The following is a 5,924-nucleotide window of genomic DNA, read 5'->3' as shown; positions in this document are numbered from 1 at the left end:
TCTCCATTATAGAGACAATCCAATTATGCCATAGTAATCCTGATCAATTATTCCACCCGACAGTTATTCTTTTGGAAGCTTCATGTCTTAGTTACCTTTCTATTTCTGTGATGAAACATCATGAGCAGGAAAATTTATTAAAAATACAAAATGAAACAAATAAAATAAAAAACCCACTTAATTGGCTTATCATTTCAACTAGTTACACTATTTCTTAGTTATTGTTCCATTGCTGTGAAGACATACCAAAATCAATACAACACTTAAAAAAGTAAGCATTTAAATGGGTATCACTTACAGTTCATATGTTTAGTCCATTACCATCAAGGTAGAGAATATGCACGTCAATGCCCATGGTGCTAAAGAAATAACTGAGAGCTACATTGTGTTGTAAAAACTCAGAGAAATAGAGAGGAGAAGAAGAGAGGGAGAGGGAGAGGGAGGGGGAAGGGGAAGGGGAGTGGAGTGGAGGGGGTGGGAAGGGGGAATCAGGAGAGGAAGAGAGAGAGGAGAAGGAAAGAGAGAGGGGGGGGTTGCTGTTGTTTGGGTTTTTGAAACCTCAGTGATCACCCTCTAAGGACACATCTTCTCCCAGGAAACACTTAAAAGGCCCCGTTTGTGAGTCTATGAAGGCTACTCTTATACACATAGCCAGAGTCCATGACAATGGAGCAAAGTTATAATGGCATGGTAGGAGAAACAGTAGAGAGCTCACATCTTCATTCACAATCTGGAAGAAGAGAATGAGAACATGTTAGGAATGGCAGGAAGTCCATTACACAAATCCTCAAAAACAAGCAAACGTCCTAACCTTTCTCCAATACTTTTACCAATGGGGTATCGGGTATTCAAACATATGAGCCTAAAGGGGTCATTTTCATGCAAACCACATCAAGGATTTGTTTGGTTATTGTTTTCCACCCCATTTTGTTTCCTTATGGATGCTTATACATTGACATGATACCAAGAACATGGATAACTCATGAGTGGCTACACCATTGAATACAATGGCTAACATTCCCTAGCAGTCTTCAAACAGCACTTGTCAGCTTTTTTTAGCATTAGACTTTCCCTCAGTATAAATCCATCCAAGTTCTTATACTTCATTAGTTTGTTTCATTATTTTTAACTAGGTATGTATTTACGGATATAATAGTTTATGAAATCTATAACCTATAGAAGAAAAATTATTATAACCTATAGAAGAAAAATTATTATTTTATATTTATTATTAGAATTCTACTAGACTGAATTGGGGCACACATAAATTTTCACATTTTATGATATAAGCCCAAGAATGAGATCACTTGTTCATAAATATGCAAATAACTATTCCCCTATGAAAATCAGCTGCAGTCTAAGTTCCATAGATGAGGAACCTATTTTTTTTTCACATATTCCCTAACATGTGTGATTGTCAGTATTATTTTTTTAATTTTAAACATTCTAGTGGAAGGGTAATTTTCCCTCACTGCTTATCTTCAAGCTGGGTAAATTAGGTTGGAAACTGCTATTTACATGGTCACACATTTCTCTGATATTTTTTTAACTTTTAGAATGAGAAACAGACTCTGTGTGTATGTGCCTCTGTGTGTGTGTGTGTGTGTGTGTGTGAATATGTGTGTCTGTGTGTGTTTGACTTAGACAGAATACACAGAGAACTTTTCCCTAAAGTTATTCTTTTTTGTGTGACTATTTGACAATCTACATAACACTTCTATTTTATGGCTCACACCTAATGCATTCCCCGTGACTAATAGAATTCTAGGACGTCTAGCAATTATTTAAATTACACAAGTGGATGATGAAGTCTCTGTGAAAATATTGTGATTCTGCGTCATTTTACAAGAGAGACTTGTTACAACACAGATAACTTATCTAAAGCTATCCTTCAGCCAGTTCTCTGTGCATTCCAGCGGGTAATGATATCCCAAGTCAGATAGCTTAAGAGAATAGACATTTATTGACTTAAAGCAAGTTGAAAGGTAAGACTGGCTTCCATTTGAATTTTTTGCAGGCTCTTATTTTCCTTTCTCTTGTCTTTAGGTATATGTAAGAAATCTATATCATTATGAGTACTTTGTGCTGTTTTCCACGTGGAGTTCTTAGCATAGACTTTCATAATGTTATTATAGGGAAGATAGTCATATTGTATGAGTGTCCACTATGACCTATTCTAAACTAAATTAATCAATAACAATCTTATTGGGTGAACATATTAATTTTTAACCTTAGAGGTTTTGTAATTTGGAAGTTTATTTGATTTTCAATCTTGTGTATGTATGTATGTCTGTTTGTATGTATCTGCATATATGTACATTATCCACAGAGGCCATAAGTATAAAATCATCGTGGAAATGAAGTTACCTGACTTGGGTACTGTTAAGTGAACTCCTATTTTCTGCAGAACACCAACTGCTCTAATCTGATGAACCATCTCTCTAGCCCAGTTATCTCTAAAGAGAAGAATTTCAATTCACAACACATTTTCTGCATTGCAGTTGAAACATACAGGAATATTTTCTAGTGTATTATTTGCCCTAGTTTCTAACTCATTAAGTGACTACAACATTGAATATTCATATTTAAGATTAGTAAGCTTAATAATGTAGGCTCCAATCTTTAATTTCACGTAGTTTAAAAGAGCACAACTGATAAAGGGATATTTCAATAAGTGTGTGTGTCTGTGTGTCTGTGTGTCTGTGTGTGTGACAATTATAGATAAAGAAGATAAAAATTTGAAAGTGAACAAGGGAAGGGTGATACATATGATGACTTGGGGTGTGGAAACTAAGAAAAATTATATAATTATGCTTTTTATAAAACTTTTATTTTCTTTCCTGATTGCCCTTGTATTCTAATCTTAATACAAAAAATAATTATTAAAAGAGTCAAACTGAAGTATTAGCAGCTCACAAATGAAAATCTTCCATTTGGATGACCTCAGAGGAGAAAATAAGTACACATTGCTGAAGACACTAGTTGTGTCTGACACAGGCTCCAGAGGCCTCTGATCTAAAACTGACCTGAGTGCTTCTACCCTGAGAAGTAGATTTTATGGTACCACAAGGTGAGATACAAACTTCAGAAAGAAGGAAACAATCAAGAGTCCTCCCCAGCTACAATCAGACTACAGCACGATAGCATGCATCCTGACATGTGCATAGTACTGGATGCATACCTTAGAAGTAATTACCCAACAGCTCTCTGGTTGGAATTAAGACCCATTATACAAGGAGTAAATCATGCCTTGTAGAGAAAACCTAGGCAACAAACCACCTAGGGCTAGTGAAGTCATGGTACTAGGTAGGAAGCATATAACTGACAACATATCTAATCAGCACCATCCCTAATGACGTTCTAAGTACTCGATCATATATTCACAGATCAGCATAGACTTCATTTCCCATAGAGAGAACATAGATTTGCAATAGTAAGAGATCATTATACAGAACCAACAGCTATCAAATATTAATCCCAATGACATATTACCAAAGCTACAAAACTTAAGAGTTAGTGAATTTGGCTGAAGAAGGGACAGAAAGATTATAAAAGCCAGAGGATTAAGAAGTTTACTAAAAGAGCATGTGTCCATCTAAAGCTACACCTGTAAGTTCCACCAACAAAGCTCTGTTAGTGTGATCTGAACAAGGACAACAACTGTGGATGGATAAAGGCAGATAGAGGAAAGCCTGGGTGAGTCAATTCTGCAAAACATACTAAAAGTAAATAACCAATGTTAAGAGAAGTAGAAGTAATCTTCATTTGGGAAGAATAAAGCAATTGGTTATTCAATACTAAATGGTCAGCCCTGAAAGGAAACACAATTACAAGTTAAAAAATGAGCAGGCCATCATTTAGAAGAGACAGACAGACAGATAGACGGATGGATGGATAGATGAGAAAGACAGAGAGAGAAAGAGAGATAGAGAGAGACAGAGACAGAGAGAGAGACAGAGACAGAGACAGAGACAGAGAAAAAGAAATAATCTTGCTACTGTGAAAATTCTAGATCCTGGGTGGCTTGAACTTGTGATAATCAACTTCTCTCTGCTCTGACTGCTACAATTACAAAACCAAATTTAAAACTTTTTTTCTCTTTTCTTTTTCTTTTTGAAAAACCAAACCTAGAAACTCACTATAATCACACCCCAACAGCGCCAGGTGCAATGTCTGGGGAGACTCTAGGTACAGTGCCGTGTGGCCACTGCACACTCACCCAAGGCTCTGAGAAGGCCCCAAGGGGGACTCACCTTCAGGGACTGAGCCGAGGGAGGGGGAAGGGGCAACTAAAACATTTCTAACTGAATAAAAAATGCACAAGACTTACATATATGTTAAATTTTATATTAAGGTTGTCATTTATTTTAGTCTCTTCTACATGATAACCAAAATGAAAACTAAAGATATAGTAATTGTTTATCAATTCTCTACATCAAATCATAAACAGCATTACTGATGTACAATAAATTTTTCAAGTTTTTGTTTTTTTAGAACTTTAAGGTGCTTCACAAACACAAATTTTTCTACAAAATTATGGGTACATACCTTTAAGCCCAGAATTTGGGAAGCAGAGAGAGATGAATATCTGATTTTGAAGCCATCCTGGTCTACGGAGTGAGTTTCCTAGGACAGCCAGGCTACGCCTAGAAATCATAGCTCAGAAAAACCAATAGTTATTAGTAATCTATCATAGTGAAGTTATTAAAAATGTAGTATGGGTTTCAACATTTACAATGTCTATAAATGGAAATTAGTTAAGTTACTATAGTTGTATCATGTAATAAATTCATCGTTGACTGCTTCATATTCTTGATTAGTTGTAAATGGCAACTAGTTATACCTTATTGGAATTAACCTCTCGCATGAAGTCTAAAATGTTTAGATACCGTGAGAAAATCATTGTTTCTTAATTTACAGCAATTGCCTATATGTGGGATCTTGGTTTTTGAACTAGATTCCTTTGCTTTTCAAACAAACATATTTCCCATTGAGCCAACACCCCAAATCTGTATTCCATGACTTTTTCTAATCTATCTCATACTGTGATTTTAATAGAAAGATTGATATTTATAGATAATGTGCCTGTTCCCACTCCTGTAATTATATAGGCAGTGAATGGACTTTTTCTTTTTTGCCGGGATTGGAGATTGAAATCAGTACACTGCATAATTTTAAGCCTGTGTTTTAAACGACTGAGCTATATTTCCAGACCTTAAGTCCCATTTAGTGAAGATCTAAATTATAGCTGCTAGAAAAAATAAAAGAATAAAACTTTCTCCATAACTTCAGATGAGTAAAAACTAAGTAGATTTATTACACATAAAAATATCTCCAAATAATATATTTTTAAATTTGTGAGCTACCAAAGTTATACTCTGTAACTTTGATCTAATTCCTTGATAAGGGAAACAGTTTGTAAACTACAAAGTAAGGAGGAAATGCTATACTCTTCATGGTTTGCTTCGCTAAATCTTTGATGAAACGGAAGCTCCAAATATGTGTATATATGCCCATAGTTTTTAAAATTCTATTTATCAATTATACCAGAAATGTTGCTAAACCAACTCTATCTCATTGAAAAGAAAACTGGCACACCGCACTTGTGGTCGAACAAGGGAATGCCAGCACAGATAAAGGAAATATCAAGAAAAGGAATCTGCAAATATTGTGCAGTGGTCAAGGGTATGTCTTGCCCTTATGGAGGACCTTGGTTTGTTTCCAAGCACACAAATATTGATATAAAACCATCTCTGATTCCAAATTTGGTATTCAATAGATCCCTCGTCTGAATACCACAGAGAACAAGCAGATATGTGGTGCATATACATGCATTCAGATATAAAATAGTAAATACAAAATGAAACCAAAGTCTAGTTGTTAAAGTAAATGTTAAAAATAGTAGTTTCATATTAATATTGCCT

Source organism: Rattus rattus, chromosome 12 (genome assembly GCF_011064425.1).
Source record: "Rattus rattus isolate New Zealand chromosome 12, Rrattus_CSIRO_v1, whole genome shotgun sequence".
NCBI lineage: Eukaryota > Metazoa > Chordata > Mammalia > Rodentia > Muridae > Rattus > Rattus rattus.
The sequence above is the reverse complement of the archived record's forward strand: the minus strand, read 5'-3'. Positions refer to the sequence as shown.